Source organism: Canis lupus, chromosome 27 (assembly GCF_003254725.2).
Source record: "Canis lupus dingo isolate Sandy chromosome 27, ASM325472v2, whole genome shotgun sequence".
NCBI lineage: Eukaryota > Metazoa > Chordata > Mammalia > Carnivora > Canidae > Canis > Canis lupus.
In genome coordinates this window covers 34,726,228-34,739,673 of record NC_064269.1, presented here as the reverse complement: position 1 = coordinate 34,739,673, position 13,446 = coordinate 34,726,228, and the positions used below count along the sequence as shown (strand labels likewise).

The window sequence follows — 13,446 nt, the reverse complement described above, 5'->3', positions numbered from 1 at the left end:
TGTCTTATTTTTTTTAAGATTTTATTTATTTTTATTTATTATTATATTCATGAGAGGCACCCAGAGAGAGAGGCAGAGACACAGGCAGAGGGAGAAGCAGGCTCCATGCAGGGAGCCCGATGTGGGACTCGATCCCAGGACTCCAGGATCACACCCTGGGCTGAAGGCAGTGCTAGATCGCTGAGCCACCCGGGCTGCCCTGCTTGTCTTGTTTTTGAGCAGTTTTGTTTTCTATGATTATCATAAATTAGGGATTTGTGGCAGCTGATTCTTCTCTGTGACTTTGGTCACACAATTACACAAAATCACCCTTTGGAAGTAAAGGCTTTGAGTTCCCTTAAAAAAAAAAAATCTAGATTGTAAGAGGAAATAGAGGAAAACGAATCCGAATAAGAGAATTTCTATCATATCTCTTTATTAGGTTTCTTATAATAATAAATATTCAGCAGTTCTTTCTTTGTTAACTACAAGAGCCAGGGAAGAACGGTGACCTTTTGACCCAGCTGTATCAAGTCTGCAGTCTTGGTAAATGGGAGTTTGCTGAGCACTCTGGGTCTGATCCTGAAAAGCTGAAGAAAGCAACATCTTGTATATTACCCTTGCATTGAAGACCATTTGGACCCATTTAGGTGATGAATCAGGGCTGTGGTCTGGTGTATTGGGACTGCTTTATGCCACTCCGTTGACCTAAAATGAATGGGATCCATTCAGACTGCTTCAGTGTGTAGACTGACATTTGTATTAGTATCTGGTGGAAGCTGGTCGAATTTTGGCTGAAGGTGGGGGATTCGGGCAGAGCAGAACTGGTTTCTCTCTTTCTTCCTTTGCTCTAGGAATGCTCTAGGTGGGTCGGGAAGACTCATGACTCAGACCAGCAGCTAAAACTACGTTAGAGATCTCCATTCCTCTGTCTGTAAAATAAGGGGCCCAGTCAGGAGGATTATTGATCACTCTTCCAGCTCTAAAACTCTATCATTTCTCTTTCATACAGTGGCTGAAATAGCCATTGAGCTGCTGTGTTAGGCGTTGCTTACTTTTCCTCCCAGATCTGTGTATTCAACTACATGTTCCTGTCATCCAGTTCTTAAAACTGGATGACACCTTAGTGGCCTCCAAACAGTTGTACACAGTCCATCAGCTGCTCAGCCACCTATCCCAGGCTAGGAGTTAGGTGCAGATTCCTCATCTCTTAGATCTAAAAATAATTAGGTGAATTTTGTTCCTGGGAGTACAAGGGCCAGTGTGGTGAGCAGCAAGCACTCATTTGAGCATGTCCTTCTGCCTTCAGTGCACACAGGTGGATGGCTTCCCCTGAGCCACAGGGAGAAACCTTCATTTTGCCTGTTGTTGCCCTTCCTTGCACCATGAGCATTAATGTCATTCTTCTACTCCAAATACAGCAGTGTCTGCTCAGCTCCATTTTCTTCCTTTTGCCAAGAAGCAAGCGACCAGCTCTGCCTTCCCAAGAGAGAAGAGACCTGGAGCCAAGGGTGCCACGTTTTCAGCTTTGATGGCAATTGCTTTGGTTCCCTTGTTTCATCACTGATTAGGATGCGCAGGCAGTGCTGTGTGACACAGAGCCCAGAAAGGATATCTGCTTCCTGCTGATTTCATGGTTCTGGAGGGGAGGCTGTGCATGGGGATTAGGAGAGGCTGGAGGAACAAGCAGGGTGCTATGGACTATTTACTCCTACTAGAGAAAATAACTGTCCTTTTGAAAGGAACACGGTGGTCTCTCCCCATAGGATAGCACTGTGCTGCTGTGTGTGTGTGCACACGTGTGTGCATGCACGCTGAAGAGTAAGGAATGTCCATCCATCTCTGTCATGTCTGAGAACATTAATAAAAGGTTCAACCTCATATGCCTGGAAGTGATCACAAGACCGCTATTGAGACATGTCTCTGTTTTCTGGTTCCTTTTGAATCACCAGGGCCCTTCTATAGTTTGCTGATGTGGATAATCATGGGGAAGTTTGCACCCAGACAGATTCCAGACTGACTGTGAGTGGCCCTCATATTCCCCCCTGTGGTGCTGATCCATGGTGTCTGACCTGGTATTACTACCGCAGCAACTCATTCTGTAGCCCACAGAGCCTGGACCTGCGGCAGAGAGTTATTAACAGCCTGGAAGTGGAGTTCTCTCAATCTCAACAACGCTCATCTCATGCAAATTTCTCCCAAGCTGAAAAGAAAAGAACAAACAAATAGAATGCCAACTTTTAAAACAAGCTTGGGAAACATTGGGAAAAAGTCAGACTATGTATAAATCAGAGCGAGAAAATGAGGCCCATAATCAAAGATTTGAGATAGCTTTGGGGAGTTTCCCAAAAATAGGGCTCTAAAGTGAGCAATACTTGGTGTATGTATTTGAGAAGCGGTTTCTGATGCTGCCATCACATTGGCGGTCTCACCCCATCCTGAGTACCCTGCGCTCCCCATTGCCTGACCAGTGCCCTCCTCTCTAGGGAGTGGTCATTCTTCCATGTCTCACCCCTGCCATCCCAGAACCTTATACCCTGCTTGACCACACCCTGCTTCTATTGGCACAGCTCCCCAGAATTACTGGAGTGACTCTTGGGTGGGATTTAAAGTACTTGGCAGGACCTCCTGCATCACTTGTGGGGCCCAGTGCAAAATGAAAATGTTCAGAAATTATGAAGAATTTGGGGACGGCCACAGGAGAGCATAAAACAAGCAGAGGCAAGCTCACCCAAGTATGGGGCCCTGTGCAACTGCATGGGTCACACATGCACAAAGCCAGCCTGACATTTGTATTGTATTTTGGAATAAGCAGTAGTTGGTTCTAGGGCTACCTGACTCTCAAGCCCAGTCTCTGCAGGGGCCTGTGGAGGATCCCTGACCTGTGATTCACAGAGTCATTCAGATGGAAGCTGACCAGGGTCTGGGTTGTCTCTCTTTCCTGAAATCATTGAGGCTGTGCAGAATGTGTTTACTGTTTCATGCAATCTGTTAGGGTAATCATTTGGGGCAGTTTTTCTGGCATCTCCAGAAGTGGAAGCAGATGAGATTCAGTGAAGGATACAGAAGCTCCCCAAGGACTGGCCAAGCTGCAACCCTGTCAGCAAGCCCACAGGGAGGGGAGATGGAAGCCTGGGCCATGGGGAGCCACGTGCCTGGAGACTGGGATCCATTTGCCCCAGGCAGGAGGCCTGCATCTCAAGTTAGGAGGCATCGCCTTGGTGTCCCAACATCATATTGATGTTCTTTGGCAAACAAATAGGGTCTTTGCCCTAAATTATTTCATAATCTCTCTGGGCAATGTAACTCATATTAAAAATGCCTGCAAACTTTATACCCTTAAAATATACTGATCTTTGAGGTCCACTGTGTGATGAGGCATCATTAGGTGCTGTGGGTAGGGGACTGAAGAGACTCTTCTTTCTTGAAGAATAAGCTTCTGTAGTGTTTTGTGCACCAAGAGAAGGTCACACCAGCCTGTCTTTCACTCACCGCACGGATGGCATGGAAGGACTGGCTGACAAATGAGAGAGCAAGACCATTTGTAATCTCCCAGGACACTGCAGAGGCTGACTTTATTTCTGATCAGCCTTACAGGGCTTCGGTGTTTCTTGCGGTGAGAGACTCCAGGTTCCGTGGCTTCTTTGGGGGGGCTAAGGTGGGTCTCTGGGAGCTTCCCTGCCAGTGAGGCTTGGGGAAGAGGGAGGCAGGTTCAGACACTAAAATCCAGTGAGGGTGGGGCCGGAGAAAGGGGCAGGAGAAGAAAAGGGAGTGGAACAGCGGCAGACCTCCTTCTCCCTTTCTTCCTTGTGCCTTCATGCTGGACCATTTGGCTGCTTCCCTCACTGAAATAGGAAGTGATCGTGTGGTGGCATCCAGGGCATGGACTTCTACGCAGACACCCTGGCACCCTGGCTGGCTCTGACTCATCTGGGAAGTGAAGGCATCTTTTACAAGCTCCTCTCCCACCGAGGCCTCAGGCTTCTGCCATACAGGAAACGTCTGGTCTCCCACTAATCAGAAGCTATGAACAACTAGTGGCCATTTGTACAGATTTGGCAAAGGGGTGGAAGCTGCTGGTTATTTGTATTAGTGCTGATAGAAGAGGAAAGAGGACATATGTAAAGAAACTGTGAGGTGGTTCTTTTTTTTAATTTTTTTTTAGATTTTATTTATATACTCGTGAGAGAGAGAGAGAGGCAGAGACACAGGCAGAGGGAGAAGCAGGCATCACACAGAGAGCCTGACATGGGACTCGATCCAGGGTCTCCAGGATGTGAGGTGGTTCTAATCATGTTCAGGATGGCCTTACTCTTTAAAAGTCAGAAAGAGCAGGGGCACCTGGATGGCTCAGTTGGTTAAGCTTCTGCCTTCGGCTCAGGTCATGATTTTAAGGTCCTGGGATCGAGCCCCACGTCTGGGCTCTCTGCTCAGCGGGGAGTCTGCTTCTCACCCTCCTTCCCCTCTGCCCCTCCCTCCCACTCATGCTCTCTCAAATAGATAAAGAATCTTAAAAAAAAAAAAAAAAAGCAATTTGCACAGCCAAATGAGCCTTGAAAGCATTGTCCCAGAGAGATTTAGAAGGTGGAAGAAATCCTACTGAGTTGTGGGGTGTAGTGAGCATAGGTTTTGGGGTGAGGGTGGGAGAAGATAGCTCTAGGTTCATATCTTAGCTCTAGTACTTAAGAACTCTTGAGACTTAAATTCTCTAAACCCCTTTTTCTATGAAATCAGAATAAAAATTTCTTGCCAAGTTGTTTTAGAAGTAAGCAAGGTAATGTTTAGAAGACGTCCAGCAGATGGTCTGGCATCCTAGACTATAGTAGGTACCTGTTTCTTGTTAGAGTTCTTGTTTTTCTTATGACAGTAAAGATGTCATGGGAAGTTGCAGTGATAGGGAAAGTCCATTATTAAAATTAAGATGGGGTCCAGTGAGGTATGATGGATCTAAGACTTTTCACCTGTGATCAAAATTGTCCATGACCGTAGCATTTTTAAGGGGTTTAATTTAAGGTAAGAAGATACCATAGGCTACCTCTGTAGAAATTCCAGAATTTGAACGTATGCTTCTGTTCACTTGTAGACTGGGCTAATGCTGTCAAGTTAGGCTGGCCTGACTCTATCTGATAATTAAAAGCAGGGAGAACATTGACAATTGGAGCCCATGGATAATCCCAGTGTCTCGTTTTAACCAATAACAAATTTTTCTCCCACCACGTCTTTACCAGAGCTGCTAACAAGGAGAAAAATTGACTGGTTTGAGTTTCCTCACCTTTTATTCCTCCCTGCTTACCCTCGGTAGAGGTGCTAATGAACAGTGAAATGGCCAAGGGGTGAGCTGCTCCAGGGAGGAGAAGCAGCAGGCTCAGAGGAGCCACCAACTGGATAACCAGTTTGAATAATTGAACTAACTTAGCAGAAAGAACAGACAAATCTACCTGCCATGTATTGTCGGAAGCCAAATTAACACTTAGAGCAAAGCTTTCCTTTTCAACTTTCTTTGTCATCTAGTGATAGGTATTTGGGGACACTGAGGCCTCTTAAATCCACTGACTGATGTAGGGATGCTATGAAGAAGTTAAACCAGGGTAAGAATATTCAAGGATTCTTACCAGCTCCTCGCCCTCTCCCATCCAAGTATAGTTAGAGTCAGAGAAGCCAAATCGACTTCTCTGAAAATAAAGGAAATTGAGATTGCTCTGCCAAGCCTCAGCCCTAGGCCACTCCCTAAACAGAGAGAGAATGGATGATCCAGGTATTTTGACCTTTGCCCATTGCCAGGCAAGGCTTCTCCGCCCCCCGCAAGAGGGAGAGGTATTTTATTATCTGTCTTAATTGAGCCACTATATGGAGAAGCACTGTACTGTAATTAATTTTGCGGCACTCAGACTGTTCATCAGAAATACTAGAGGGCTTTTAAAAACAGTTTGCTGGGTCATTTCCCTGGAGTTTTTGATTTAGTAGGACTGGGTAGGGACCAAGAATTTGCACATCTGAAAGTTCCCAGGTTCTAAGGACCGTACCTTGGGAGCCACACATGTAAGGGATAACAAGATGAGCCCTGAAATCAAACTACCTGATCTGGGTCTGAATCCCAGATCTCTCACCTGATAGCTGTGGAGTGGGTACTTAAGGCTGACCTAATCTCTTGGTACCCAGTGTTCTCACTTGTTAAAGGGAAATACTAATATTTTATAGGGTTATGAGCATTAAATTAGTTAATATGTGAGAAGCCCTTAGAATATTGTCTGCTGTATCATCAGTGTTCAATACGGACTCGTGTGATGCAGTGACAGGCCCCATAATAATGAATAGAATGAGCCCTGTACAAGGATTGTCACATTTAATACACACAACGCTCTCCCTCTTTGTTGCTTCCTGCTTTACTTCTCACTTCCTTTTTTTTCTGTCCTTTCCTCCCTACATCCCTCTCATTCTGTCTTGCTCTTCATAAACAATATGGTAATGAAATTGGTAAGATTCTAAATAAAAAAGGCATTTGTTGTCATAAAGCATGACCTGCAGGAGTATGACATCTTCACTTTTGTATCCTGGTGTGGTACGAACCGTAGAGTTGGGTGGACGTTTATTGCATGAAGCCAGTCATCCTTAGGAGTCAAACTGGATTTATACCTTGGGGTTCCCTTCCAGTTCTTCATCCTGTCCTGGTTTCTCCTTGACTAACACATTCGTGAGGGTAGCCTGTGCTCGCTCTTCCTCCAGCTGCAGCACAGACTCACCAAGGCAAGGTGGAATCACCATCTGTCTACAAAGCTTTTGTTTCTCTGGCTGCTACCTGGACTACTTGTCAACATTTTAAAATCAGGAGCCCTGGGAGCACCTTAGTGGCTCAGTGAGTTGAGCAAGGTTGATCAACCACCTGACTCTTGGTTTGGGCTCAGGTCATGATCTCACAGTCGTGGGATTGATCTATGCGTTGGGCTCTGCACTCAGTGGTGTCTTCTGCTTGGGATTCTCTCCCTTACCCTCTGCCTCTCTCTTTCTCAAATAAACAAATCTTAAAACCCCCAAAAACAAAAAACAGGAGCCCCCAGAAAGCCTGGCTCAGAGCCCCCAGGAAGCACCTGACCCTGGTTGGGCTCCTTGGAGTGAGACCAGGCCATCTGAAGCCACCCCGTGCTCCCTGAGCCAGGGAACTACAACATCTCCTCCCAACCCAGCCTGCAGCATAAGAGATGCCAGTGTCTGCTCACCTGATTCTCGGTCTCATAGGGTATTTGTCAGGTATTGCCCAGTTCTAGTTGGTTTAAGCTCGCAGCTAACCAGTACTGCCTCCACATTGCAAGCAGGTCAGCTGCCTGCGTCTCTGGTTACTCTTGCAGCTCAGGTGTCCCTCTGGCAGGTCCTGCTAGGGGCTGGTTTTGCACAGTTGATGTGGCCAGGTCTTGGGGCAAAGTTTAAGATTTCTGTGTACAGCTGTCCTAGCAGGCAGCGCCTAGAGAGGCAATATGTTCTGAGGGTATGGAAGAAGTTTCTTTCCATGCAAAGCATGTTCCTTGATCGTTAGTGTTTGGAGCTAGTCAGGTGGAGTGGATCTGTGCCAGTCGGCACCAGGAGAATTTTTACTAAGGGGAGAGCCTGTAAACCCTGTGACATTCCAAGGGTCCGTGTTTTCATTGTACTCTTTGCCTGCCCCATGACTGGGTATTATATAAACACTGACTGAGAGCCTGCTACGTGCCAGTTACTCTACCAGGTGGATGCAAAGATGGGTAAGATCGGGCCTTCGGGAACCCTTTGTTTCACTCTGTGTATCAGCGGAGAGCTGAGTTAGTGACAAGAATAAAGATTTAGGGGAGGGCGAATGGAGAAATAATGATAAGCCCGGCACCTGGGTGGCTAAGTGGTTGAGCATCTGTCTTTGGCTCAGGTCATGATCCCGGGGTCGTGGGATCAAATCCCGTATCAGGCTACCTGCAGGGAGCCTGCTTCTCCCTCTGCCTATGTCTCTGCCTCTGTCTCTCTGTATCTCATGGATAGATACAATCTTTAAAGAAAAAAAAGAAAGAATGGTAAGTCCTCAAGAAGTGGGAATAAAGTATTAACTTGGAAACTTTTTAAGAAAAAGTTTATTGAGGTATTTGTAGTAGATAGGTATCTAGGTGTGGGATTTGTCTGGCTCTGTGGTCCATGCAGGAGACCTTTGCAGGCTTCCCAAATAGCTTTTGACTGGGCCATCTACCTTAGTATTGAACCTGTATAGGGTAGACCTTTCTTACTATATGACACCAAGGTTTCTGGTAGAGGTACTCTGGTGTCACACAGGTAATTTTTATACTCCTGCCCCTGGTCCTCCACCTTCCCATTTGGGAAGAGTGGAGTGTTATGACCCAGTATGTCTTCTATCATCATATGGCTACCACCCCTACTCCTGCCCATTTTCCCTGTCAAGTTTACCTTACATCAGGGCACATCTTTCCTCTAGGATCTGTTCCCTGCCAGGAATTGACAGGAAATTTTTAAGGCTTACACTTCTTTTTTTTTTTTTCTTTTCTCCATTCAGCACCTAGTCTGGTGCTAACTACTTACATGCTATGCTGTGAATATGTGTGTGAATGGATTGGTCAGAATTCCAAATTTTAGTTGCAGGAAAATTCTTTTGTTTTGCATCATACATGGCTTAACATGAGGAAAGGTACTGACAAGGACTTGGCAGTCCTGAGATTTTCTTTGGAATGACATTTGCCTTAATAAGTGTTGACCTATTTTGTAATAGTCCAGGATGGGGTTTCCCTTTTGCCTACTATTTCCACAAAGTTCAATGCATTGAAGGCAATACGTATTTTTAAAATTAAAGAGTGATGTTCTTAGGCTGAATTATGACTTCCTCTTCTCTTAGCCTCATGTATACTGTATTATTTTGAGTGTTTATTATGTTCCCATCTGACTCCTTCCAGTTGCCTCATGGGCAAGAATCATGTCTTACCATTTCTGTGTCCAAGTTGGATTCACAGTGCCTGTCATTGGCACATAGTATGTACTCAGGAAATATTTATCTACTCAAGAACTGTTCTCAAGAGAAATGTATTCAAGAAGTGATCAAATTAATAGATAACTTGGGTTATGAAAGTTCTTAAGGGCGTTCTAAAGGGCAGAGGGATATGTCTGGAAGAGGGAGCATGAGGTAGCCTGAGGAGTCCAAGGGAGATTGGCTATATCCAGAACTCGCAGTAGTTTCCTCAGGAAACATTACCAGATATTATTGGATATGGGGGAAATGATCTGCTTGCTCAATATCCTAGACTACAGTTGGCACACTGGGCACTCATATGTGCTCAGCTAATACACTCGATGGGAAAATTAAAATGAAGAAATTCTTCACAGCCTAGGTGGGGAGATAATATATAAACACAATTATTCAGTTCAAGATTAAGTATGTGAGTCTTTACATCAGAGAGAGGAAGAACAATACCTCCTGTGTGCCAAATACTGTATAATACAGCGGTAGGAGCCTTAGACACACACCCAAAAACATGACTTCATTCAATCTTCACAGCCTTTGAAGATAGGCGTCTTTATCTCCAGTTTACAGGTGAGGAAACTGGGATTTCAGGGACCAGGTCATTTGTGCAATATCACATAGCTAGTAAATGTCAATGCCAAGATTTGAACTTGTGGTCAGGGAAGAGATATTGTCTGTATTATGGAGGGTAAGTGAACTATGGGTGGGGGGAGAGGGAGGAGAATACCAATATGCAGAGAGGCCCTGCCTTGTAGTTCTGAGGGGGTGGTCTGCTCCCCCCTCCCCACCGCACCCTGCATGACAGGCTGTTGAATGCAGAGTTTACCTGACTCTCCCAAAAGAGAGAGAGGCACAGAAGAAACCCTATATGACACAGACATGCCCATATCCCATGGGCTACAGAGGCTGTTGGTATTCATGTACCAGCCAGCTGCACACCTCACAGAAGTAGCTTTTGTGACACAGGCCCCACAGAGAAAACCACCTTTTAGGGGCCCTTTCCTTTGTAGGGGCAGTGTACCTGGGAGCTTCCTGTTTTATTGTGACGACCGTGTTCCCTTTGGTCATTTCCCGTTGCTTTGTTCCTCATCTCCCTCATCCATGTCATGCATGAAGTCACTTGAAAGGAATAATCATGCTAAAGAAAGACTCCAAGAATAAAATATAAGAGAAAGCTAAGAAAATGCAGCCTCAAGCATACTTGGAGCTGGTTTTCCAGTTAAGAGGCTTGATTAGAAGTGTGGGGACTGAACCTGATTTTTACATCGTTGTGAAGAGTGAAGAAAGCGTTATGGCCCGTGTCCTATCTAGACTGCATCACATGCATGGGGAAGAGGCCTGAGGGCTTGGTGGTCCACTGGGTGCACACAGGGTGCCACCACTGAGTGCCCCTCAGTAGCTCCACAGGAGTTGAACCTGGCACAGGAAAGCTCTATTTCCAGTTGTAAGTTGGTGATCTGTACTTCGGTGAATGGGGCTTATATAAAGGCCTCTCTTGCCTGTCCATTCTTCTTTCCACCTAGATGTTCGTTCAGGTTGGAGTAAGTTAGGAGTGGATTATACACCAGTAAGCACTAGTATGCCACAGAAGAGAAGAGTCTACACCTTGAAAATTAGATTCTCTTTACTCTGCGGTGATAGAAGTGATGGGGCTGGCCTTGAGGTTACTTGGAGGTCCCCTTCAGAGTTAAGATTTATGACATGAGTTTTACTGTTGAATTGGGTCATAGGGATCCCTGGGTGGCGCAGCGGTTTGGCGCCTGCCTTTGGCCCAGGGCGCGATCCTGGAGACCCGGGATCGAATCCCACGTCGGGCTCCCGGTGCACGGAGCCTGCTTCTCCCTCTGCCTGTGTCTCTGAGCCTCTCTCTCTCTCTGTGACTATCATGAATAAATAAATAAAATCTTTAAAAAAAAAAAAAAAAAAAAAAGAATTGGGTCATAGACATTTATAATTACAGGAGAGCGTTTAAACTTATTGTTTATTAAATGTTTGAATCCTTTAAAAGGTTTATAAAATTGAGCCTCTTTACACAGTAACCAACGACCTGTACCTGACTTCTTTAAGTTCTTAGTCGTTTCCATAGGTATTTGATAGTTGCTATTGATGTTTTGTTGCAACTTCATAGTCTCCTTTTAGCATTATTTATTATCATAGTAATAATATGTAATATTGTATGCCAGGCTTTATAGTTTAAAAAACACTTGGACAGACATTATCTCTGTTATTTTTGATGGCTCCGTGACATTCCATTGAACTGATCTACGACACCCTCAGCTTCTGTTTCTTTTTATTTTGTATTTTACTTGATTTTTATATTTTTCTTTTTTTTTTTTCTTTTAAGGTTCTGTTTCTAAACTGAGTTCTGCTCAAGTTTGAGAAACCATAGCAGGGAACACGAACTAGTTTTAGTCTTATCACCATTTCCTGTTTAGGCAGGTAAGATCTGCTGAAGGAAAGAACAGTTGCCAAATGGCCAGGTGTGCCCATTCATGACTTAAAAGGGGCAGCTGTTGGTTAGACTTTGCCCATGTTTTCAGGATTTTATCTGATCTTCTGGGTGTATTCATGAGTGTACTCCTGTGGGTGGAAACATTAGGATCAGAGACCTGTTGAAAGGCTTTGTACCTTTAACTGAAGAACTTTTCTGAAGGTCCTTAGAGCATTAGGCAGCTATCTGGGAAGAGGTGGGGGTCAGGTTGTAGAACAGTAGGTGTGGGTTCATGCCTAATAAATGGGCTCTCCTGGGGTCTCAGAGCATTGCTCCCTGGGTTCACCTTTTGTACTCTGAATGGAAAAGGAGATGTAACAGGAAGAGCCAGTTTCCAATCCCATTTGGTATGACTGCTGGCAATTTGATGATTTCCTCCTTGATCTTGAGGCCCTCTCAATATGAATGACTTGTACGATGGGGAAGAGAGTGGTCTTTGAACTCTTGGTTGATACAATCTTGACCTTGGTTAGATACCATCTTGACTTCTGGAAAGAACTGTGCCCTAGGCTGCTATTTTATTGATTCTTCTTCCACAAAATAACTGGTGTCTTTTAAGGTCCTTTTTTTTTTTTTTTTTAACTTTACATGCTTCAAGTTGAAGGTCATCTCCTTTGTAGTGAAAAATAATAACCATTTTCCCAGTCGTGTGTACCAGATGTGTGGGTTAAAGCAGGAAGACTAGCTGTCCTGGGTTCTCTCCCTAGATTTTTTTTGCTGATTCACGGAGGCATTTAATTTCTCTCTACCACTTTTTCTAGCTCTGCAAAATAAGAGAGGGGAGTTCATGAACATTTATGTGCTACTGGGGGATTTTTCTGTGCAAGTGAAAATTATTATTGATGCAACCACAGGACTTGCTGCTAGCTTCAAGGGGTACATTTTACTTTATCTGGACAGAGGCCAGCAGTAATGATGGAAACAAAGTGCATTTGACTTTGACCTCACTTTTGACAACTGTTCCTTGCAGTCCTTAAAAATACGGCCTACCATTTAAGAGAAGAGCAGCAGGCCTTCAGCGAAGACTACGGCCTACGCATGTCTTTGTAGGTCTGTGGGATCATGGTGAGAAAACCCTGTTCCTCACTTGCTTCCTGGTAGCTTGGCATTTTAGAGGCATCTGGAAAGAAAGGTGGCAGAAAAGCAGCATAACCGGCTCGACAAGTCTTGTATAAACAGAGGAAGTCCAGTAAGACTCCTGGTCTGTGATTGTCAAGCTCAAAGAAGCCAATTGTAGTGTGTACAAAGGCACAAGTCAGTACCTCCCAGGAGGTCCGTATACAGGCAGGACCTGAACTTCTCAGTCCAAGACTGAAGGTCCATCGCAGCCCGGGGGGCTAAGCTGAGAGCAGTGACTGTGGATCCTTCGGTGAGGTGGCATTGTTGCCTGCACTGGCCATGTAGTTGGGCCAACAGTTGTTCCCACCCTGCTTTGCCATGACCCTCTTTTCTCAGTCCTTTCAACTCATCCTACAGGTGCAGACAATTGGTGGTGGCTCCTGTCTCCACTGAAGAATGAGGGTGAACTTGTGCACTTGATTTGATTTCTCTCTTTTGCCTGGGATGCAACAGTCAGCCCATTAAAGTGGAAATAGGAGAGAAAGCCTCTCCCATGCGTCCTGGGCCCCTCCAAGGGCTGCTCTTTCACCTTCCCTGGGAAAGTACTTTATCTTGTACATGTCATGCTTCTAGAACATCAGGGAAGGTGGGAGAATTTGCCTTTCCCAAATATGTGTACAGGCAGGTGTAAGCTGTTTTTTGGGAGTAGGGACACCCATCAACACGCTCCCTGGGGTAGCTCCCTCCTTGGCTCACATCCTTTTTGCCCTCTCTAGGCTGAGTGCCTCCAGTGTGTTTGGTGACCCAAAAAAAGCAGCAGTGAGACAAGCCTTCTGTGGCACTGCTCTTAGGGATGGAATTGCTGCCTAGGAGAAATATTTGGGTGTGAAGTTTTATGTTAGGGTGGCTCTCTTCCTCCACTGTGACAAGGATA

At 45.2% G+C, this 13,446-nt stretch overlaps 1 protein-coding gene across 5 annotated transcripts in view; it reads left to right on the top strand.

The window, feature by feature from the left end:
* The window catches only part of ETV6 (ETS variant transcription factor 6), a 236,201-nt gene that overhangs the window by 57,303 nt on the left and 165,452 nt on the right, over positions 1 to 13,446 (top strand). Inside the window, exon 1 of one of the 5 annotated variants that reach the window (XM_025455099.3) lies at positions 9,987 to 10,406. The exons of the other annotated variants lie outside the window; for them this stretch is intronic. The gene's annotated coding sequence lies outside the window, so the exon portion shown is untranslated. Of the gene's footprint in view, positions 1 to 9,986; positions 10,407 to 13,446 lie in introns of those variants that run through there. 5 annotated transcript variants of the gene reach the window in all.